The 23,484-nt window shown below is 44.7% G+C and overlaps 2 long non-coding RNA genes across 10 annotated transcripts in view; one reads left to right on the top strand and one right to left on the bottom strand.

Moving 5' to 3' along the window:
* LOC102155086 overlaps positions 1 to 23,484 on the bottom strand; it is a 126,555-nt gene that overhangs the window by 2,512 nt on the left and 100,559 nt on the right. For 4 of the 6 annotated variants that reach the window (XR_005365907.1, XR_005365899.1, XR_005365908.1 and 1 more), the window contains one exon: positions 506 to 738. The exons of 1 other annotated variant lie outside the window; for it this stretch is intronic. This is a non-coding gene — a long non-coding RNA (uncharacterized LOC102155086). Of the gene's footprint in view, positions 1 to 505; positions 739 to 23,484 lie in introns of those variants that run through there. One more of the 6 variants, XR_005365900.1, reaches the window with a different exon arrangement.
* LOC106559416 overlaps positions 1 to 23,484 on the top strand; it is a 46,074-nt gene that overhangs the window by 2,047 nt on the left and 20,543 nt on the right. The gene's annotated exons all lie outside the window — the stretch shown is intronic.

Below are 23,484 nucleotides of genomic sequence, written 5' to 3'. Positions count from 1 at the left end.
TCATGCAGATGCTACTGTGCTTCCCTGCAGACTTGATCAGATCAGTCCTGCCCTTGAGCAGCTCCTGCAGCTCCCAGGAAAGTCCCCCTCCTTAGCCAGCACCCAAGGCCCTTCATGAGCTGGAACCTGCTGTGCCACATTATCGCCCACGCCTACAACACATAGCTCACAAACCCGCACTCGCAGCTCCAGCCCCGTGAGCACTGCACTCCCACCCCTCAGAGCTGCCGGCTCCCTCTGCACCGCAGAATCCTGAAGCTTCCCACCGGGTGATGTAAGAATGAATAACCCCAGCGAGGCTGCTGGGACCGTGCTGACCCACAGGGGGAGCCCAGGAATCTTCCTTGCGGCCCCTTTCTCTGCCCGTGGAAATGTACAAGGACAATAACAACCACAAAAGCAGCTGCACGCGGTGTAAGGCTCCATACAGTGCAATCCCCGGTAAACATTTCCGGAATAGGCAAATGTCCTCAGGCTGACACCAAGGAAGGCATTTACTGTACTGTTTTTTTTTTTCCTGTGCCCATGGTGAGCTCCAAGGTGACTCAAACACCATCTGGAGGCTAACCTCCTCGAGGCCAGCGGCAGGATTGTGAACCTCTGGGTAACCTCCCCGGTGTGACACAAGCACTGGGCCTTTAGCAATGTCCTTTCGAAGATTGTTAGTTGGTCAATTAATTATTGACTGGGTGCGTGAGCAGCAGTCTGGATGGGCAGGTCATTTCAGGGTAGCATTATCTGAAACAGAAACAGCATTGTTTTAAGAGCCTGTTGAAGCCCTGAAGAAATACGGTAGTTTCTCCTTCCTGTTGCAGGAGAGGGCTATTTAAAACCACAGGGCATTAGATCCAGAAGGCCATGAGGCCGCAAGTGAGCAGCTTGATCTGAGCACTCTCGGCTGGGGGGGCTGACATGCTTAGGTGTGGAAATCAGAAGGACTCACCCTCTGGTTTGGACAGCCACTCCTTGGCCCACTCTCTTCTCTTATTTCTGTTTAGTCTTCTTTTTTTTTTTTTTTTTTTAAGATTTTACTTATTTATTTATTTAACAGAAAGAGAGAAAGAGCACAAGCAAGGGGTAGTAGCAGAGGGAGAGGGAGAAGTAGATTTCTTGTTGAGCAGGGAGCCCGACGATGTGGGGCTCCATCCCAGGACCTGAGCTGAAGGCAGATGCTTAGCCACCCAAGCATCCCTCAGTTTAGTCTTCTTATTCTGAGATTCAAAGAGACAAAGTCCATAGGGTGTTTCCCCAGGTTCCAAAAAGTCCAAAATAGACAGGCTGGAATTATGGGACTCAGGCTCTTCCAGGAAGGGTTGCCTCAGAGCAGATGAGAGATCAGGATTCTGTTCTCAGTGCAGGCTCCCCTGACTCTAGCCCAATCTCACTCTCACCCGTAGGGTTCCAGCTTCCCCCCATCCAATGTCACGGGGAACTTACCTACTCTGGGTTGGCATGTCAGGTAAATTTTCTGTCAATATGCATTGCCTTTCCCTGTTCTGCAGCTTTAGTATCAGTTGGTCAGCCTCATAATCTCGAGTTATCAAATGCCCTTTGAACTTGTAAATATGTTATATACAACTTTCTCTTGCCTTCTTAGTAACTGTCTATTATTTTTTTATTTTATTATTTTTTTTAGTAACTGTCTATTATATGACATTTAGACTATCTGGGTGGTCTTAGGGCACCTGGGTGGCTCAGTTGGTTAAGTGTCTGACTCTTGATTTCAGCTGAGGTCATGATGATCTCAGAGTCCTGAGATGGAGCCCTGTGTCAGGCTTTGTGCTCCACAATGAGTCCGCTTGAGATTCTCTCTTTCTTCCTCTCCTTCTGCCCCCACCTGCCTTGGCCCCGCTTGTGGGCACTCTCTCCTCTCTAAAATAAATAAATCTTTAAACTATCTGGCTGGTCTCGTATACTTTATCTCCTTTAGAACCACAGGAAAAAACTGATTGCTATCATTCCCATGAGAGATAGGGACTCCCTAGGATCTTGTCCAAGGTCACCTTGCAAGGTAGTGATAAGCAGGCCCTCTGGCTCCTGTATCAGTGGCCCTACCAGCAAGAGTTCTGTCCAGGCTGTGTAGAAGCCCCAAAGATCACATGCAAATGTGTTGCTATGGCAGCTGGCAAAGACAAAGCAACTGCAGAAGCTGGCACAGGTGGGCAGGTGGGTGTGGACAGTGGTGTCCAACCAGGCAGAGGATTCTAGAGACAGAGGCTGCTAAGGGGTTGGAATTTTGGGGCTGGAAAGGGCTCCCAGCTCCCAAATATCATCTCTGCTGCTTGAAGGTCCCTTAACAGAGAATAAAGTCTTATAGTCCAAGTTGAGAGGCATGGGTGCTTCTTACTGGCTATACACTTACCCTGAAACTGTTTAATCATTTGTTAGAGATTTAAATAGTACTTGTTGTATAGTGTTGTGTGGATTTAATTTAAAATTGCACATAATAGGCTTAGCACTGTGCCTAGCTTATACTGTTCAACAATTGGCTGTTAAGGTAAACATGCAGACTGTGGGGGGGGAGGTTGTGGTGTTTTTTATGTTTCCTTTTTGCTTCTCTGGGTTTTCAGCAAATTAACACTTTTGTAGTAAAAAAGATTTTTGATAATTAAAGTGTTAATACCAACATATGCTTTTGATCTATTACAAAGATGACTTATTGACAGACCAGAGAAAGACATCTAAACTCTTCTTTTATTATTATTATTACTACTACTATTATCTTTTTTTAAATTTTATTTTTATTTATTCATGAGAGATACACAGAGAGAGGCAGAGACACAGGCAGAGGGAGAAGCAGGCTCCATGCAGGGAGCCCGATGTGGACTCCATCTTGAGACTCCAGGATCACGCCCTGAGCTGAAGGCAGAGGCTAAACCGCTGAGCCATCCAGGCGTCCCTACTATTATTCTTATCATCTTAAGTAGGCCGCATGCCCAGCATGGAGCCCATCATGGGGCTTGAGCTCACAACCCTGAGATCAAGACCTGAGCTGAGATCAAAAGTCCAATGCTTAATCAACTGAGCCACCCAGGTGCCCCTGGATTCTTTTAGGAATTGTCTTTCCCTCCCGGGGAGGGCTAGCTTTCAAATATTTTAACCACTGTCCCCAGCACAAGACCAGACACCCCCACCTCCCGCCATAGCATTGAACAGGCTCTGACCTACACACTCTGAGCTTCAAAGGCTGGACTGGTTGATTGTGAAAGATTGCAAAAGTTGGTGAGGGAGGTGCCACAGGGACGAGGCTTCACAGTCATGGTCCGTTGTGTGATATAAAGAAGTGAGCTCTCTGTTGGTTGGGACTCCGCTCTGTTGCTTCAAAATGCACAGAGATTTCACACTTTCTTTCCAAACAAAGGCTAAGAAGTTAAGAGGTTCTGCCTCAGAGTGTGGGGTTTTAGAGGAGTAGACAACGGAGACACAGAAGAGGTTGCCCTCGGAATGGTGCAAGTGTTCACATGGACCTGGGAGCCACCCCTGCCCAAGAGGAGAGCCAGTGTCACCTGAGCGGCACTTCTTTGCCATTTCAGTGGGCATCTGGCTGTCCAAGAGGCTGCTGTTCCCTTTAGCAAAGCGCTCACCATATTGAGGTCTGTGACAGCAGCCAGAGGGAAACGGATGACCCAAGCTTTTCAGGAAAGAACAGAATGTGGAAGAATAATGAGGAGATTCAATGTTGGGCAGGGCAGGAGACCCTGGCTCTCTAGGCTCAAGGGCAGGTGGCTGCATCCTGTTGTGTCTTTGATGTCAATGAGGCATCGATACATGTGTCCCCAGAACTCACTACCATTTGTCCCAGCAGGCTACCCATCAAACATGCATAAAGCCAGGGCACCCTGCTCTCTTTCACACAGCTTGGCCTCCCTGCTGCCTGCCCCTCCAAGACTGAGCATTTTCTAAGATCAGTGGGTTCAGGAAACAAACCCTCCTGGGGACTGCTCAAGATATAGCAATGCTCTGCAACAACAACAACAAAAGTGTTAATACTCAGACATATAGAAAAAGAAAGATATGATTCAAATGTGTACTAGGATTTAAATAAATGGAAGCAGCACTTTCCAGAGAGAAAAATGGTAGGATCTGCATCTATTGAAACCTACTAGATGCGTGATACTCTGTGCAAATTTTTGTTTAATTATTACAGCAACCCTATCAGCTAAGTGCTATTATTTCAGTTAGGTCTCATTTTTATCCCCATTTTATAGATAAAGAAGCTGAGGCTCAAATGGGTTTTGTAACTGGCCCAAGTGCACATAATTAGTTGGGAATTGAATCCAGATCTGATTGCAAAGTCTGTAGTCTTTCCAATAGCTCTTTTTAAAAAAAAGATTTGAGAGAGAGAGAGAGAGAGAGCAGGGGAAGGGGCAGAGGGAGAGATTTTTTTCAAGCAGACTCCTTGCTCAGTGCAGAGCTCAATGTGGGGGTCCATCCCATGACCACCAAGATAACAACCTGAGATCATGACCTGAGATCATGACCCAAGCCAAAACGAAGAGCTGGATGCCCAACTGATTGAACCACCCATCTGCCCCTCCAATAACTTTTCAAGTTAACTGGAAGGGTAAAATGGGAATGGAATGAGGGTGAGGGGATTAAGGAAGATAAGCAGGGAGCTGGGGACACTGGACACAAAAAGTTAAGTGGGCAGAGGCACCTGGGTGGCTCAGTCAGTTGGGCATCCAACTCTTGGTTTTGGCTCAGGTCATGATCTTAGTGTCATGAGACTGAGCCACACATTGGACTCCCCACTCAGCAGGGAGTCTGCTTGAAATTCTCTCTCTCTCTCTCTCTCTCCCTTTGCCTCTCTGCCCCTGCATGCTCTCTTTGTCTCTCCCTCTCTCAAATAAAAATAAATAAATAAATAATAAATCTTAAAAAAAATTTAAGTGGGCACATAAAAGGGAAGTGAAAAGCAGAGTGGGGAGGATGGCAGTATCTTAGAGCAAAGTTGCCCAATTTCACAAATGTTCAGATGGAAGATTAACATGTACAGCTCCAGTGATTCTGTTTAATCTTCATTTAAATTTTTTTTTTTAATTTTACAGCTTCTTTTTGCAGAGTGTGACTGTGGGCACACAAGCATGTATTACTAGGTTTGCAAACCAGCTCTCAGCCATCCAGTGGGGCTGAGAACATGCACACTGAGTGGTCTGCTGGTTGTCTGCCCCAGCCCTGCATGGGGCCATTTGATGCTGCAAAAGATTCCACAGCAGCTCTCAGAGCCTCCTCTCTCCCTCATTCTTTCCCATTTGTAGACTCTACATTTTATCTCAGGTGAGGGTACCAGTCCAGTGTTTCCTCGGCCAGTTAAATTTCCTGTAAGATGTGTTTCATTTAGCCCAGGTATAATTGTTCAGGTTATTCATTGCATAAGAGTAGGCAGCTGAGGAATTATTAAAATCCAGAATTCACTTTGATTTGTACAGTCATGGTAGGGACCAGTGGCATCTTCATAAATTTATGAATTTCCCTGAAACTCAGAACTGAGCCATCTGATTATAGGTATTGAACGGATCTGACAAGGCCAGGGTTGCGTGGGCTCCAAGAGAGGACTGAAGTCCAGGCCTTCTGATTCCCAGACCTGTGATGTTGTTCCTGAACAACTTATTAATATCCTGCCCTATTCTCCATCTAAAGGCATAGACAGAAGACCTGAGAGAACAGAACCAGAACCGTCCATGGGGCAGGAGGCCCTTGAGGATGTTGCTGCTGAAGTCAGCAAGGCAGAAATGCAGAACCTGCAGGGTTAATCCACCCTCCAGAGACTTCTGTGATCTGGCCAACCCTTGGGCCAGGAGGCAGGAAAGCGGCAAGAGAGAACAGGTGTTAGCATATGTGATGGGATCCTAGGTCCCCTACCCTGAGGTCCCAACCCTGACTGGACGCTGAAATCACCTGGAGGAGCTTTAAAAATGCTATGCCTAGGCCCACGCTCCAGGGTATTGGAAGTAGTTGGTCTGAGGTGGGGTAGCTGGCTGTATTTTTTTTTTTAATTTTTATTTATTTATGATAGTCACAGAGAGAGAGAGAGAGGCGCAGAGACACAGGCAGAGGGAGAAGCAGGCTCCATGCACCAGGAGCCCGACGTGGGATTCGATCCCGGGTCTCCAGGATCGCGCCCTGGGCCAAAGGCAGGCACCAAACCGTTGCGCCACCCAGGGATCCCTGTATTTTTTTTTTTAATAAATTTATTTATACATGAGAGACACACACAGAGAGAGGCAGAGACACAGGCAGAGGGAGAAGCAGGCTCCATGCAGGGAGCCCAACATGGGACTCGATCCCAGGACTGCAGGATCACGCCCTGAGCTGAAGGCAGACGCTCAACCGCTGAGCCACCCAGGCGTCCCACTAGCTGTATTTTAAAAGCTCCTCCTCAGGAGTGCCTGGGTGTCTCAGTTGAGCGTCCCACTCTTGATATCAGCTCAGGTCATGATCTCAAGGTCAGGAGATCGAGCCCTGCCTCAGGGTCTGCACTCAGCATGGAGTTTGCTGGAGAGTCTCTCCCTCTGCTTCTGCCCCTCCTGCTGGTGCTCTCCCTCCCACTGAAATAAATTTTTTAAATCTAAAAAAAAAAAAAAAAAAAAAAAAGCTCCTCAGATGATTCTAGTACACAGCCAGCCTTGAGAATCAGACACTAGCCAATAAGCTCCTGAAAGAAAGAGACCTGGCTTCTTCCTCTCTCTTCCCTAACACAGAAGCAGTTTGCACATAAGAAGGCTGCATATGGGGCACCTGGGTGGCTCGGTGGGTTAAGCATCTGCTTTTGGCTCAGGTCATGATCCCAGGGTCCTGGGATCAAGCCCTGCATTGGGCTCTGTGTTCAGTGGGAGTCTGCTTCTTCCTCTGCCATTCCTCCTGCTTGTGTTCCCTCTCTCTCAAATAAATAAATAAAATCTTAAAAAAAAAAAAGAAGGCTGCATACAAGTGTTCTAGACTAATGAAACAGAGTGATGGACATCCACATGATGAACAATGGCGACCAAAAACCTGGGCTGAACAGTATATAGGGAAATGGAAGCAGGATCACCCTTACTCTACAAAAATAAATATACATGTAGGAGAAGAGGACTGGACGTTTACACATCAAAGGGTTATTGTGGGTTATCTCTTGAACCACCAAGTTGTGGGGGCGGGTTTCTGGAGCAGACTGCCTGTGAGAATTCATGAAATTCCCACAGCATTCTACATCTCTGGGCTCCAGTTCCCTCATCTCTAAATCGGGGGAATAGGAGCACCTGGGTGGCCCAGTGGTTGGGCATCTGTCTTTGGCTCAGGTCGTGATCCTGGGTCCTGGGATAGAGTCCCACATCAGGCTCCCTGCAGGGTGCCTGTTTCTCCCTCTGCCTATGTCTCTGCCTCTCTCAGCATGTCTCTTATAAACAGAAAAAGAAAAGAAAAGAAAAGAAAAGAAGAAGATAAATCAGGGAGAATAACAGAGAGAACTTACATTGTAGTTTGTCAAAGGAAAACTGGGAAGCTTTAAAAACTGAAAGAAGAAAAAAAATAAAAAAATAAAAAAATAAAATAAAATAAAAACCGAACGAAGAAATTTACTTGTAGAGAGTGCAAGGGAATCAGATTTCAGAGATGGCTCTCCAAATATGAAAGCCAAACAATAGTATTTAAGTGGCAAGTGAACACACATATGCACAGAATTACCAAGGCTACTGGAGAGTGTTGGATGGCAACCTCCCAAAAGACACGTCCATGTCCTCACCCCAGACCCTGTGAATGTGATCTTATTTGGTAAAGGGGTCTTTGCAGATGTAATTATTTAAGCATCTCAAGGTAAGATCATCCTGGATTATCCTGGTAGGCCCTAAATCCAATGACAAGTGTCCTCGTAAGAGACAGAAAAGAAGACAAGGCAGAAAAAAAGGCCGTGTGAGGACCCAGGAAGAGACTGTGGGGATGCAGCCACAAGCCAGGGATGTCTGGAACCACCTGACACCAGCAGAGGCAAGGAAGAATTCTCTCCTAGTGCCTTCAGAGGGAGCATGGACGTGCTGATGCCTCAATATTGGACACCATGGAGGCTCATTATGATAGAAGAGCCACAAGTGTCTGAATCAGTTTCTCTGGGTTGGAATGCAGGAAACCTCAGTTAAAATTCCCTGCTTAGGGCAGCCTGGGTGGCTCAGCAGTTTAGTGCTGCCTTCGGCCCAGGGTATGATCCTGGGGACCCCGGATCAAGTCCCACGTCGGGCTCCCTGTATGGAGCCTGTTTCTCCCTCTGCCTGTGTCTCTGCCTCTCTCTGTGTGTGTCTCTCATGAATAAATAAATAAAGTATTAAAAAAAATTCCCTGCTTAATTTCACTTCCCTTATAGTCCTGTGACACTGTTTCATCCCTCTGGGTGGGAGATGGATCCTGGCATCTGCTACTTCCCCTCTTTTTAACGAGAAAATTTTGTTTTTAGAGAAAAGTTCAGGAGTGTGGCTGGGAGTTGAACAATCCCAGCATGAAGTAAAAGTAACCAAGGTCTAGTAGGTAGGTCCTAGTGGAAAAGGAGAGGAAAAAAAGGGACGGTGTCAAAGGACATCAAGGAGTAAGCTGTGAGCAGGGGAGGATGGGGGCCCTGGAGATTTGTGTGCCCTGTGGCCAATCCCACAGGAGCAAGGCAGGAATGAGTAATTCCACTGGACAGGAGTCTTTTTTTTTTTTTTTTTTTAAGCTTTTATTTATTTATTCATGAGAGACACAGAGAGAGGGGCAAAGACAAAGGCAGAGGGAGAAGCAGGCTCCACACAGGGAGCCTGATGCGGGGCCGGATCCCGGGACCCCAGGATCACGCCCCAGGCCAAAGGCAGGTGCCAAACTGCTGAGCCACCCGGGGATCCCCAGGACAGAAGTCTTAATCATGGGATTCCTATGTGACCAGTGTGTGCATGAGCAAGCGGCTAGGATCAAAGTTGCAAGAAGCCTGGAGCCTGGCATGGCTGTAAAATGGCTGTTCCTGGGCAGCCCCAGTGGCTTAGTGGTTTAGCGCTGCCTTCAGCCCAGGGCATGATCCTGGAGACCTGGGATCAAGTCCCACATCGGGCTCCCTGCACGGAGCTTGCTTATCCCTCTGCCTGTGTCTCTGCCTCTCTCTCTCTCTCTCTAATAAATAAATAAAATCTTAAAAAAAGAATGGCTGTTCCTTGGAGTCAAACATCTGGACATTTTCTGGAAGTCCATCCACCGATCCATCCTGTAAGCATTTCATTGATTGATTAAAGAAATATTGATTGAATAACTACTATGTCCCAGCCTAGGTGCTGAAGCTATAGCAAGGAAAAAAACAGACAAAAATCCCTGCCTTAAGGAGCTTGTTTTCTAGTGGGGAAGACAGATGACAAATAAGATAAATAATTGAAAATTCAGTAGGTTAGACAGTGATGAGTGCTAAGGAGAAAAACAAAGTGGGGAAGGAGGATACGAAGTGAAGAGGGAGCTATGATATTAGCTCCATGGAAGGCCTCATTGAAAAATTACATTTGAGTAAGCACCCCAGCCAAGGTGGCAAGGTAAAGAGTTATGCAAATGTCCGGGGGAAACGTTGAAATCCTAAGGAAGTGCAGTCTCCATGGGCAGGAGCAAGGAGGGCCTGAGCCTCATGAATTTCCAACTGCATGAGGACCCAGCACTGGAGTGGGGGTGTTTATTTTTTTTTATGTTTTTAAAAAGATTTTTATTTATTTATTAATGAGAGACAGAGAGAGACACAGAGAGAGAGAGAGAAAGAGAGGCAGAGACAAAGGCAGAGGGAGAAGCAGGCTCCATGCAGGGAGCCCGACGTGGGACTCGATCTGATCCCTGGTCTCCAGGATCAGGCCCTGGGCTGAAGGTGGCGCTAAACCGCTGAGCCACCCGGGCTGCCCTGGAGTGGGGGTGTTTATTCTGCAAAGGGAAATACAAAGCGTGCCCCTCATGTGTTTATAAATGAAAACTGAGGATCATAATGAACTTTATTCAATAAATACAAAACATACAGTTTCAAAATCATCATCCTATTGCATCTTCTTTCTAAAAGATTATTTATATAAATTACAGAGCATAGTGCAGAACAAGACCTTAACAACCATCTGGTGTTAGTGTATTTCAAACCTCCTGGAAGGTAAGAATCCACGGGGCCGTGTGGTTTTAAAGATACAGATTCCAGCCATCCATACATTCCCTCCGCCATCCAGGCAAGAGGTTTGGGGTTCTGTACGGTTAACCAGAGCCCCTGGAGATGCTGTGACAGGCAGGCTCAGACACAGACGGCTCAGTCTTGTGTTTCACAAATTAGGAAATCAAGGTCTAGAGAGAGGAGATGTCTTGCTCAAGGTAGAACCAATCAGACAAGCAGAGCCAGAAATAATACTCAGATTTCCCAACTCTTCCAGGTTAACAAAAATTTCTGCACAGCACAAAGATTGCTTATGATGGTTAAACTTGGGATGCAACAAGACACAATTCAAAAACAAACACCAGAGCAGACACCTGCTGGGGGAAGCAGATGTACCTAGGATGAATAAGCGGCTATAACAGATCCACCAAACTCAGCACTGAGCATTCAGGCAGCCAGATCTGCCGGGGAAGTGGGCTGCATTATTCCGTTCACAGGGTGCATTGAAATGATCCACAAGAATTTCATTTGATAAGAAGTTTTTCCCTTTAACAAAAAAATTTAAAACCCTTCAAACCTTCAGTCTCCTATTATGAAAATTACAGGAGAAAAGGGCAAAAGGAGAGATCTAGCCTCCCCCAGTGAGAGGTAGTTCTTCCACGCAATGGGCCGTATGTGGGCGGTCTGGAGCTTACACCCAGAACGCAGTGTGTTTGAAGGGACCCCAGGACAGACTTCCTGTAAACAGGTCTTTCTCTGAGGCTGCCCAGTGTTCTTCACGGGAATGGGCTGTGGGCCCTGAAGCGAACGATGTGACCATGTGATCTGTGACCTTTGTGTCCCCACCAGAAAAGAAGAATAATAAAGTGATGGCTCCTAAAGGAGCGGGCCAGACAACTTCACTTCTTGAGGCCCCTTGCCCTTGTGGCATGTGACTCAGAGCCCCGCTGGGCCAGGCAGGAGCAGTTTGTTAGGGGAGGGGTGTGTGTGTGTGAGAGAGAGAGAGAGAGAGAGAGACAGAGAGAGACAGAGAGAGAGTATGTGTGTGTACCCTGTGTATGTTCCTGCCACACACACGGGAACTCCAACACCACACTGCTCCTACGTTGTGTGGCTGTGTGATTACATCTGTGATTGCAGCCGCTCAGGCAAACAGGCCTCTTGGGGAAAGAAGTTTCTCTTTCCAAACCTGCTATACAGGCCTACAAGGAGACACACAATTGCCTTTGTCATTTGTTCTTCCTGTTGGGGACAAAAGCCCTTTCAGCTGCTGTGGAATGTACAGAAAGTTCTGTGCCGAAGGGCTGCTGGCCCTGGCCTGGAACTCTGTAAAAGGGGATCGGTGCGGGGAGCTGGCTGCTTCTACCTGAAGCTTCTGTACCCTGCCCAGCATGCCAGCCTGCCAGGTGCCTGTGTGACAGCAAAGTGCCCCCACAGTGGCCTGCAACAACCCACCCTGACTGTGGGGCCCTGACATTCTGATGGCCTGTCAGCAGGCAGGTGTGGTGCCAGGCATGGGGCTTTGCTAGCTCTTAAGGCTGCTGTGGTGTTACCGCCACTGTGGAGCTAAAGGGACTGGTCTTCAGACAGGGAGGATAGGGGAGGACAGAGCTGAAACAGAGGAGCCAGGTCCCTACAAGGAGGGGAAGAAATAGAAAAGCAGGACAAGTAAATACCTCATGGTGTTTACACTTTCATCCAAAATTTAAACGGAACAACAACCAAAAAATGCAACTCAGGCTTTGTTGGGGGGAAAAACGAACCAGCCACTACAAAACCTAATAGTGGCACAAGTGGCCTTTTTTCATTGCTATTTACATCCCTGGGTGTTTCCTCTGTTGCGGAGCCGGGAGACTCCGCGCAGGGAGACCTGTTGCCAAAATGCTGTGGGCCTAGGCTATTTCAGGAGGGCAGTTTTCCCAGGTTGCTATTGTCTGCATTTTTCTAACCAGGGTTGGGCAATTCACTGGGTGCTGAAGCCAATGGGTGTTGAACTTTGCTCTAGTTTCAAAATGTAAACGAGCAAGTGCCAGTGGGAAGTGCCCAGGAACTGGTCTGAGCAATCTGCCCTGCGGGAGCCCCAAACACAGGCTCCTGGAGAGGGCTGGCGAACAGGCTTGAGTGTTTGAAAGCAATGGGCATTAGGTCTGTCAGAGCCTGCATCCCTGGGGTGGATCGCACAATCCCGTAATCTTCAAGCAAGGGAGGAAGAAAGCAGAGAGGGAAGCGGAGGGGAGAAGGGTGTGGGGAGCAGACCAGCTTTTATATGAGATCTTGTTTAAACAAGACTCTTATCAAGGAGTAATCCTAAACTTTGGTCTTTCTTATTACCTTGGCTCCTTGGGGAATGGGTGTGTGACTTTTGGGTTCCAGGAGGGGGATTAAATTGCCTCTTAGTGATAAGAGCCACGAGAAGCAGATAAGGTTGACAATGGGGGAGGAATTCACTTGTGTCCCAGGGGCATGTTCTTTGCTCCCCAGTATCTGGATTCATGTCGTCTACCGCACTTGGTGTGCACCAAGTCTGAGAACCAAGCTGACATCAAGTTATAGAGCAGCATTTGATGGCCCCGTCATGCTGTAGGTGCTAGGGATGGCGTTAGTAGGGTGGAATGAGCCGCACTATGGATGTGCAAGGAATGTCCAGTCCCATGGTGACCATGTGGGTGCCATGTGGGTGCAGGGCATTAATTTTAAAATCCCTATTACATTGCTATGATGTGCCTAACACACTGTTAGATGCTCTGGGCAAAACCTCAAGTGGTTGACACATAATTAAATGTGTCTCTCTGTGTGTCTCTCATGAATAAATAAATAAAATCTTAAAAAAAAAATAAGACTCTGAGCCTTGCCTTGCCCTTCAGGTGCTTATAACCTAAAAAGTAAATAAGAGAGTTCCTAAAATATGACATCACTGGACCTGGTTATTTCTGATAAATGTGTTACAGATGTCAGAGAAGGGCAAAAACCCTTCAGGCTGAAGTCATTAAAGAAGGCTTCAGGGAAGAGGGGGAAGACCTAGGCCTTAGGGATGCACCTGGAATTTAGTAGGTGATGACTTTCTAGCTGGGAACAAATAGCAGACACAAGGACATGCAGGCAGGAAGGTGGCAGGCATGTTTGTGGGGTGCCAGGTTGCTCTGGCTTGGCTTTAGCTAAGGTTCCACTGGGGAGTCGTGAGAAAAGCGGCTGGAGAGAAGGTAAATCAGTGCTGGGTGGCAGCCTGTGGAGTCTAAACCTTACTGTGTATGCAGTGGGGAGCTAGAGAGGGGTTTAAGAAGGGAGCGGGATGTGCTCCTCTGCCTTCCAGGAAAGTGATCAGGGCTCACATATTTAATGATGTAGAAACCTACCATCACCAGAAAACCTACCATCACCAGATCGGCAGAGACTCTCCTTAGTTTCAGCTTCTTGCCATCCAGTATGCTGGAGGGCAGGGCTGTCCAGGGTGCAAAAAAGACCCTTTCTCCATTTTGCCTACTCTTGGAGCATTCAGAATTGGCTGGGGAATGACCTGAGATTGGGGATATGGCTAGGGAGGCTGCTGCAGGTCACTGAATAGAGCTAAAATGGGTCTGGAACTGCTCTGCTCCATATGGCAGCCACTGGTCACATGTGGCTATAGAGCACTTGAAATGTGGCTGCTCCAAATTGAGGTGTGCTAAAAGGGTAAAATATATACTGATATCAAAGACTTAGCACAAAAAAGATGTAAAATATCAATAATATTTTTAATATCTTGGGGTAATATCATAAATAAGTAAAAATTAAAAAAAAAAAATAAAGGGGATCCCTGGGTGGCGCAGCGGTTTGGCGCCTGCCTTTGGCCCAGGGCGCGATCCTGGAGACCTGGGATCGAATCCCACGTCGGGCTCCCGGTGCATGGAGCCTGCTTCTCCCTCTGCCTGTGTCTCTGCCTCTCTCTCTCTCTCTCTCTCTCTCTCTGTGACTATCATAAATAAGTAAAAATTAAAAAAAAAAAAAAAAAAAAAAAAAAAATATCTTGGGGTAAAAATGTTTTCAAAATTAATTTCACTTGTTCCTTTTTACTTTATGTAGTGACTAGAAATTTATTTTTTGCAACTAGAAAATTTATAATACACATGCAGCTCACATTATATTTCTATTGAACAGTCTAGAAAGATAGGGACTAGGTGATTTATGACTTGGTTAATTACTAGGGCCGTAACTGTACACCCCATATTAGCCTGTGTGGGGTGTGGGGCTTCTGAAAAAGCCACGCTTAGCGTGCCTGGGTGACTCAGTTGGTTAAGTATCTGCCTTCAGCTCAGGTCATGGTCTTTGGGTCCTGGGATCGAGCCCTGCATTGGGCTCCCTGCTCAGTGAGGAGTCTGCTTCTCCCTCTCTCTCTGTGCACACATGCTCTCTCTCCCTCTCCCTCTAATAAATAAATAAAATATATTTTTTTAAATAAATAAAATCTTAGAAAAATAAAATCTTAGAAAAAAAAAAAAAAGCATCGAGGCTTGGATTTGAACCAAATCAGCATTATGCTCAGGATAAGACGTTAAGGGAGGAAATGGTGTATGATTGTGTGGTCAATTCTCCAGATTTCTCCAAAAGCTGGTTTCAAAATTCTGACTTTCTCCTGAGGTGGGAAGATTGTAGGACACTACAATTGGGGCCACTTTGAAGAGCAAGTCTTTACCCATGAGAGTAAAGGGAGAAGCTTCTAGGACATAGGGGGTGCTAGGTCATGGTTTCCTGGACCTTCTGTGAGTGTCATCTTGGATGGGCCTGCCTGTGAACACTACCAATGCTGGACGGTTAGCAACTGGTAGAGAGTCTGAGGTCAAGAGGCCTCTGAAAAACAAATTGTACGTGAAGGAAATGCATCAAGCTGTTTTAAAAGCTTGTCTCAAGATTTTGGATAATTTTTTTCCTGTTCTTTAACTTTCTACAGGGAATACATAGGCAAAAGAAACCTTTTTTTTTTTTTTTTTTTTTTTTTTTAAGAATGAGAGGGGAACTGTCATAGGTTTTCCAGGTGGCAGCTGGTCAAGAAGGGGACACAGACAAGACAGCTGCAAGTCCCTTGGCTTGATATAAAGCAAATCCTGATGGAGACAGGATTTTTTTGTAAAAGACAGGATCTTTTTGTAAAGGCTGGAGAGGCTCCATCAGTAGCCCACATGGGCAGGTCTGACTGTTCAAGTTAAGGGGACTCAGGAGACATACAGAACTCCATTCAACCTCTTGTGTCCAAGGTACCGTCCCTGTGTCCTTGGCAGGTTATCTGCATTTCCAAGTGTTAAATTCCTCATACCCCACTGGTAACACGTTTAAGGACAGTAAATACTAGATAAATGCTAGCTGTCATTGCAATGGAATTCAGCTTCTCAAATATTCATTCTAACAGTAACAGAATGACATTTTTAAAGTTTCCTAGGCTTCAAGGTGGTATTTCACCAGCCCTTCTTCCCAGGTAACACTGGAAGGGAGCAGGTTGCAGGAAGGCAGCCTAGGAGACGAGAAGCTCCATGGTCACCTAACCGCACACAGCTCTGTTCCAATGCCCGACATTCCATTCCCCATGTCAGAAGCCCTGAGGAAAGTCTGTGGTTCTGGAATCTCTAATTAGGAAAAGCCAGAATAATGGTAAACATTTTCACAGGGTTTTTATATCAACAACCTGCCAGTCACAGAGGGCAAGAAAACAATACATCAGCCTCTAAACATCCCAGCTGTTGTTAATCAGGGGCTCGAGTTGGCTTGATGCCAGGTCTAATTGGACCGCATTTCACTGTTCAACTTTGGGACACAGTTGTCGTTTTACTGGTAATGGGTTCAATGTTCAGAAGGAAATAGGGCACTTACCCACCATTCTTGGTGTGGTTTTTTTTTTTTCCCCACTTTTTTTATGGTGCTAAAATACACATAACACAGAATTTACCAACTTCATAATTTTCAAATATACAGTTCATTGGTCTTAAATTCATTCTACTTCCTGTCTCTATGGTTTTGATGACTCTAAGTATCTTAAAAAGTGGAATCATATAGCATTTGTCTTTTTAGCTTATTTCACTTGCCATAACATCCTCAGGATTCATCCACATTGTAGCATGTTGTAGAATTTCCTTCCTTTTTATTTTTATTTTTTTATTTTTATTTTTTAAAGATTTTGTTTATTTATTCATGACAGACACAGAGAGAGAGAGAGGCAGAGACACAGGCAGAGGGAGAAGCAGGCTCCATGCAGGGAGCCCGACGTGGGACTCGATCCTGGGTCTCCAGGATCAGGCCCTGGGCTGAAGGCGGTGGTAAACCGCTGAGCCACCCGGGTTGCCCCTTCCTTCCTTTTTAAAGCTGAATAATATTCCATTGTATGTATGTACCATAATTTGCTTATCTATTCACTGGTCGATGGACGCCTGGGTTGCTTCCACATTCTAGTTACTGGGAATAATGCTGCTTTGAACATGGATATACAAGTATCTCTCTGAGACCCTGTTTTCAATTTTTTGGGTAGTGGAATTTCTGGATCGTATGGTAGTTCTAGTTTTAATTTTTGGGGGAACCTCCATACTGGTTGCCATAGAGCCTGTACCATTTTACATTCCCTCTGACAGTGCACAAGGGTTCCAATTTCTCCCTATCCTCACCAACACTTGTTTTCTGTTTTGTCAATAGTAGCCATCCTAATGGGTTTGATGTTAACACTAAACTGCTTGAAATCTTCCCATGTGTTTTTGTTTAATATTTTTATTTAGGTGGTTCATCTCCATTCCAATGGCAGGCTCTTGTTAATTCTTGGCTTGATGCACTTTACCTGTTTTTTCTCCCCTAGTGTCATGTTCTAGGCATGCTGTAGTAGGGGCTGGTGAATAAAGACCCCACCCACAAATGGACCAACAGGAGTCTCATAGGAAGATGGATTCTCTATGGGCTGTGTAGGTCACTGCCACAGGGGCATGAGCATGGGAACCCTGATGGCACATGGAAGAATGAAGCGAATTCAGGACAGACCTGTTGACCCTGAGAAAAATTACACACAGATCGCACACACTATCACCATGCCTTAACCCAGTAGTTCTCAGGCCACTGAACAATTCTGATTGATCCCCAGAGACAGTTGGCAACGTCTGAAGACATTTTTTTGGGTCATAACTAAGTGAAGAAGACAACTGGCAATAAGGATACTTTTGGCATCTAGTGAGTAGAAACCAGGGATGTTGCTAACTAACCCCAACTATAAGAAAGCCCCATCTTCCCACCTTTACTTCCAACAGAGAAAGAATGATCTAGGTCAAATGTCAATAGTGCCAGGGTCCCTGAGTTAAGCTGACTCAGTGGTCAATGCCCTCCATCATATGCCCCAAACCCACATGTCTAACCGTCACTCCCCAAATGCATTTCTGCTTCTCACAGGCAGACCCTGTCCCTATTTCTAAACTTGCCTTTCTTAGTTTTGACCTCTGTGTCTCCCTCTGCCTGGAATGCTCTCCTGTGTACCTCTCGGAACCCTGTCTTTTCTTCAAAACTCAAGCAGCTCCTTTGCTGTGAATGTGTCTTCAACCTCCCTAGTTGTGATAATCTCTCTGACCTTCCTCTGAGGCAAGAGCAGCTATTTCTCACTTGCAAGGCCCAGGAGGATAGCTGTTAGATGATATCTGGAGTGTAAGCTCCTTGAGGGCAGGAACTGGGGCTTAGTGTGTGTATATACATATATTTGTCCTCCATAGAGTTTAGGGTTCTCACTACAGACCTGTTAAATAACTACACAGCTACACTGTCCAAAGTTTTTCCTTGCTGTTCTATTGAGAGGTGTTTCTGTGCTATAAGAAATATGGAAGAATGGTAGAAGACTGGTAGGCTGAGGTTTGGAAATACTTTTGATCAAGTAGGATTTGATCTGCATACCTAGAGATGGTAATTTTATAAATTTCCAGCTCATTAAATTAGATAAACAGCTACTAATTCTTCACATAAAATCTGTGATGACATACATGAATAAATAATAATGTAACACTGCCAAACTACATGCCCAGCAGTAGAACAGCAGGGATCAAGGCTGACATTCTTCATTTCCCCAGTGTCAGGACAAGAGATTTACCAGTCTGGAGGAGTCTGGAGGAGTGGCCCAGCCCAATCTTTATGACCTTATAGCATTCTATTCCCTTTGATTGTACTGCAGATTTGAGCTGAAAAATCTGTGTGTGCGTGTGTGTGTGTGTGTGTGTGTGTGTGTTTGTGAGAGAGAGTGGGGTTGCAGAGTTGGAGAAAAAGAACTTCAAAAAGGAAAAGAATGAGCTGCAGTGTCAGGAGTGAGTGTGAATTGCAGTTCTATTATGTCCTAGCCATGAAACTTCAGGCAATCTCTTCAACTTGCTGAGCCTTAGTTCGGTTTCTCATCTGTAAAGTTCGGTTTCTCATCTGTAAAGTGGTGCTACTGAGGATTACTTAATGCAGACTGGCTGGCCCAGTGTGGTAAACTGGTAAATTTACAATGTTATTTTTCTTTGTATCACTTCCCTTCCCAGCCAACAATGATATATGATAATAATAACACCAGTAGTAACAGCAAAAATATCAATATTATGATACTTTGAATTTATTTATTTATTTATTTATTTATTTATTTATTTATTTATTTTTGATACTTTGAATTTAAAAGAATCTTCATATTCATTTGAGTTGCATCAGTCTCTTTTTAAGTAGCTGAAGTAAAGTAAATCCCGTTTGTCAGATGAAGGGACAACTCCAAGGGCAGAGTTGCAGGTAACAGAAATAATAGTTACAATTTCACATCTGCAAATCTAGAAATGGGTTGTTTCCCTGCAAACTAGCTTTCCTTCCCTACAACTTTTTTTTTCCTTTTTCCTTTTTTCCCTTATTCTTTTCATTTTAAAAAATATTTTTCTTTAAAATTTTATTTATTTATTTATTTATTTATTTATTTATTTATTTATTTATTTATTTATTTATTTTAGAGAGAGAGTGTGCTGAGGGGAGGGCAGGGGAAGAAGGAGAGAATCTCAAGCAGACTACACAGAGCACAGAACCAGACACAGGGCTCGATCCCACAACCTGAGCTGAAATCAAGTCAGATGCTTAACTGACTGAGCCACCAGGTGCCTTCTTTTCTGTTCTTTTCTTTTCCTTTCTTCCCTTTTTTTCCTCCCACCCTCCTTCCCTCCCTTCCTTCCGTTTACAGGTGAGTGGGAAGGAGCATCATGTTCCTTCCTATACGTTCTTTCCTTAGGCAATCTCAACCACACACTGGTCTATAATTACCATCTATATGTAGATGACTCATAAAAAGATTTTTAGAGCTTCCCTCTGAGTTCCAAGCTGGTATAATCCAGCTAGCTCCCTCTCTATTCACCATCAACTCTTAGAGTTCTCAAATGCACCCCAAGTTCAAGTTTGCATCATTAGATGCAAATCTAATCCTATAGTTCTCTTACTTCAAACCCTTCGATTCTTCCCATTGTCCTAAAGAAAAGGATCAAACCAACACAGCCTAGTATAATGTTGTGTGCCATCTTGCCCGTCACCCCTCTGGCATCACCTTGCGCAAGCCACCTATGAAAATTGACATAGAACCCCAGAAATGGTATGAAGATTATTTTATTTTATTTATTTTTATTTTTTTTAATTTATTTATGATAGTCACACACAGAGAGAGAGAGAGAGAGGCAGAGACATAGTAGGCAGAGGGAGAAGCAGGCTCCACGCACCGGGAGCCCGACATGGGATTCAATCCTGGGTCTCCAGGATCGCGCCCTGGGCCAAAGGCAGGTGCTAAACCACTGCGCCACCCAGGGATCTCTGAAGATTATTTTAAACTGAAGACATTTGAGATTCAAGATGCAGAAATAAGGCTTCTTAGAGCTCGCCTTATCTGACTACATGCAGAAACTTTTGGGAGATGGAGATGCCACAAATTCCCTTTTCAGGGTGGCTTTTGTTCCTAGGAAGGAGATCCAGAGTTAACCTACCATGAACTCCCTCTCTAGGGGAGTTTTACGACCATGAAGAAGTCAGAAAGCCTACTTGTAAATGCATGGATATTATCACAAACTTCCTTATTTCCCATTTGTTCTTCCAGAAATCCACTTGTTTCTTCAAAAGAAACTTATTGTTCTCTCATAGAGGCCTTCTAACTCTTTTCTCTACTAAATGAGGTTTATGAGCCTCTGACTTTAATCATTAATCAAGCTACTTCTTTTGTAAGCTCCCATATATATATGTGAATAATTTCTTCTGTTAAGCTTTCTTTTGTTAATTTAATTCACAAGCCCCTAGTACTGAACCTAAGAGGGTAGAGGAAAAGATTTTCTTTTTTTTTTTTCTTTTTTTCTTTTTTTCTTTTTTTAAAGACTTTTTTTATTTATTCATGAGAGGGGTGGGGAGGCTCCATGCAGGAAGCCCAATGTGGGACTCGATCCTGGGACTCCAGGATCACACCCTGGGCCGAAGGCAAGTGCTAAACCACTTGAGCCACCCAGGGATCCCCCCCCCTTTTTTTTAGGAAAAGATTTTCCACCCTGACATGTCCCTTGATCTCTGTGCTCAACTGCATTGGTTTTCTTTTAGTCCCATGTTTCTTCCTTTTATAGACTTCTGTCTATACATTTTCCTCTTCTAGGAATGCTTTTCCCTTTCCTTGGCACCTATTTAATTATTCTCATCTTTCAGAACTCAGTTCAAATAGCACCTCCCTAAGGACCTTCTCTGAGATTCCAATCTTAAGTTCTCAGGGCACCTTGCAATTGTTCTTTGTAGCACTTCTTACAATCATAATGAAAATTTGTAGGCTTATTTAATTAATGTCTTCTCCCCCAGTGGAAGCTTCTTGGTGGTAGAGATCCTATTATTGCTCACATCATATTCTAAGTTCCTAGTACAGAGTGGGCTCTCCAGAAAAATAAATTACTGAATGAATGAATGCATGAGACTCTATGTATGACAGACAGAACCTCCAAGATACCCCTTTCTTTCTTTCTTTTCTTTTTTTTTTTTTTTAAGATTTTATTTATTTATTCATGAGAGACACAGGCAGAGGGAGAAGCAGGCTCCATGCAGGGAGCCCGACGTAGGACTTGATCATGGGTGTCGAGGAGCAGGCCCTGGACTGAAGGCAGCACTAAACCGCTGAGCCACCCGGGCTGCCCTCTTTTTTTTTTTTTTTTTAAGATTTTAATTTATTTATTCATGAGAGACATAGAGAGGGAGAGACGGAGAGACAGAAGCAGACTCCCTGTGGAAAGCCCTATTGGGGGGGGGGGGGGAAGTGAAGGGAGAAGGGGGACTCCATCCTGACCTGAGCCAAAGGCAGACACTCAACCACTGAGCCACCCAAGATACCCCTTTCAAACAAAGACATGTGGAGCCCCCACATCACAGTTCTTTGAAGGCCATTCAGATAATTGGGGCAAAGCAATTTCAAAATAGCCAATGCTAGTGTGGGCAAAGTTGTTATTCTATAGGGACAAATGTCCTCGTCATGGATTAGATGACAGTTTATCTGAGAAAGGTTGACCCAGAAAACCATCCTGTAACATGCAACATGCATGAGGGAATCAGATCAAATCTAAAAATAGCTTTATCATTAGAATTGAAAACACTTTAGTGAGGACTCAGTCTCTTTTCTTGCAACCTCAACCCCCATGGAGCTTTTTACCCTTTTTATTGAACTACAGAATCCCAGGATGGTAGTGCTAAGACATGATCTGGTCCACTGCTCTCATTTTAAAATGAGAAAATTAGGTCCAAAGAGGCTTAGCAACTTCTCCCATATTATGCAGGTAATCATTTGCAGAACCAGGGCTCCGACAGGGACTACCTGCTTCTCCTCCACTGTGGTGTTTGGGTTCAACACCTCCTAGATTTTAGACATCTTGGGTGCTGAAGACCCTGCAGGATTTATGTTTTTGTGGGTCACCCAAATGGGAGGCAGTAGAGCTGGATTTATTTTCCATTTCTTTGGCCCACTGTCAAAATAAGCAAAAGTTTGGGTAGGGGGAATTTTAGCCAACCACTCAAAGTCCAGGGGAAGGATACCAGGGGAAGGAGTGGAGCCTGACTATAGCAGCATGGAGGGCAGGAGCTTGGATTCTAAGGTTTGGTCTTAGCTTTACCACCTGATAGCCTGGGCTGTCTCCTGGACAACACATATAATTAACACATAATTCTAATTTCTCTTAATATTTGTTAAATGGGTTAATAATACTTGGGCTTCAGACTATTGTGAGACCCAAATATAATGTGTTAAAGATGTTTAGCCCAACATCTGGCATCTGGTGGTCAATAAATGGGGTTATTGTTCATTGCCATCTTAGTTCAAACTCATAAACAGTTATGGGAGGTCTGCTTTAAAGGCCAGCAGTTGGGAGAGTAATTACTTGGGAGGGGAAAATTCAACCCTCGCTCTAAATGACATAGTCTCTTTAGATATGTTAATACATTTAATCAGGTTGCAGTCAAGCCCTGCTGGGCAGCTGAGCCTCTTTCATTGACTTTGCATATCTACTCTCTGATCCATTAGTCACAGGGTTTACAATTCACCATCTGGAGCAATCCTACTTCCTTCATTCCCAAATTCTCAAGTAGCTTATCTGTGTAACACTGAGCACTGACAAAGAGTACTCAGGGTTAGGAGAAGATTGAAAGAGTCCTCTTTTAAGTCTCTGTGACCATGGTATAAAAATTATTTCTAGTTGGAATGGAAATATTTTGAGTTCCTGAAATCCCTTATCTACGTAAATGCAGAGCCTCCCAAAAGAACTCAAATGTCATAAATCTTCTCCCCAGGAGCCACTCTAATCTTCCCAGAGAAGTCAGCACCATGCCCAAACACACTGTCACAAAACTATCCTGTCTCCCCATTCATTCCCTTAAGGTCCCATTTATTTTTCCCATACCATGCCCTTCTCCCTGTCCCCGGCTTCACCTCTTAGGATAGTATATAAGCCCCAATTTCTAATCGCCCCTTTGAATAATACTGCTCTGTGAACTCCCATACATACGTGATGAAGATCTTTTCTTTTGCTAATCTCTCCTGTCAGTTTAATTCACAGGTCCCAAGCTTTAAATTTAAGAAGATAGAGGTAAAGTTTTCTCTCCTAACAAGATCATGGTGGTACCATGCTGTTCATAAACTAAAACCCAAAACAAACAAAAAGCATAAAATAAGCATAAGAAAGTATACTTTATTCTATTTTTTTCTATCAAACATTAGATTCCTTCAAAAGCATTTTCTTTTGTAAAGATTTTATTTATTTATTCATGAGAGACACATGGGGTTGGGGGGGCGGTCAAAGACACAGGCAGAAGGTGAAGCAGGCTCAATCCCAGGCCCAGGACTCAATCCTCTGGACTCCAGGATCATGCCCTGGGCCAAAGGCAGGCGCTAAACTGCT

The sequence above is a fragment of the Canis lupus genome, chromosome 10, assembly GCF_011100685.1.
Source record: "Canis lupus familiaris isolate Mischka breed German Shepherd chromosome 10, alternate assembly UU_Cfam_GSD_1.0, whole genome shotgun sequence".
NCBI classification, from domain to species: Eukaryota; Metazoa; Chordata; class Mammalia; order Carnivora; family Canidae; genus Canis; species Canis lupus.
Note: the sequence above shows the minus strand (reverse complement) of the source record. Positions and strands in the feature narration are given on the sequence as shown.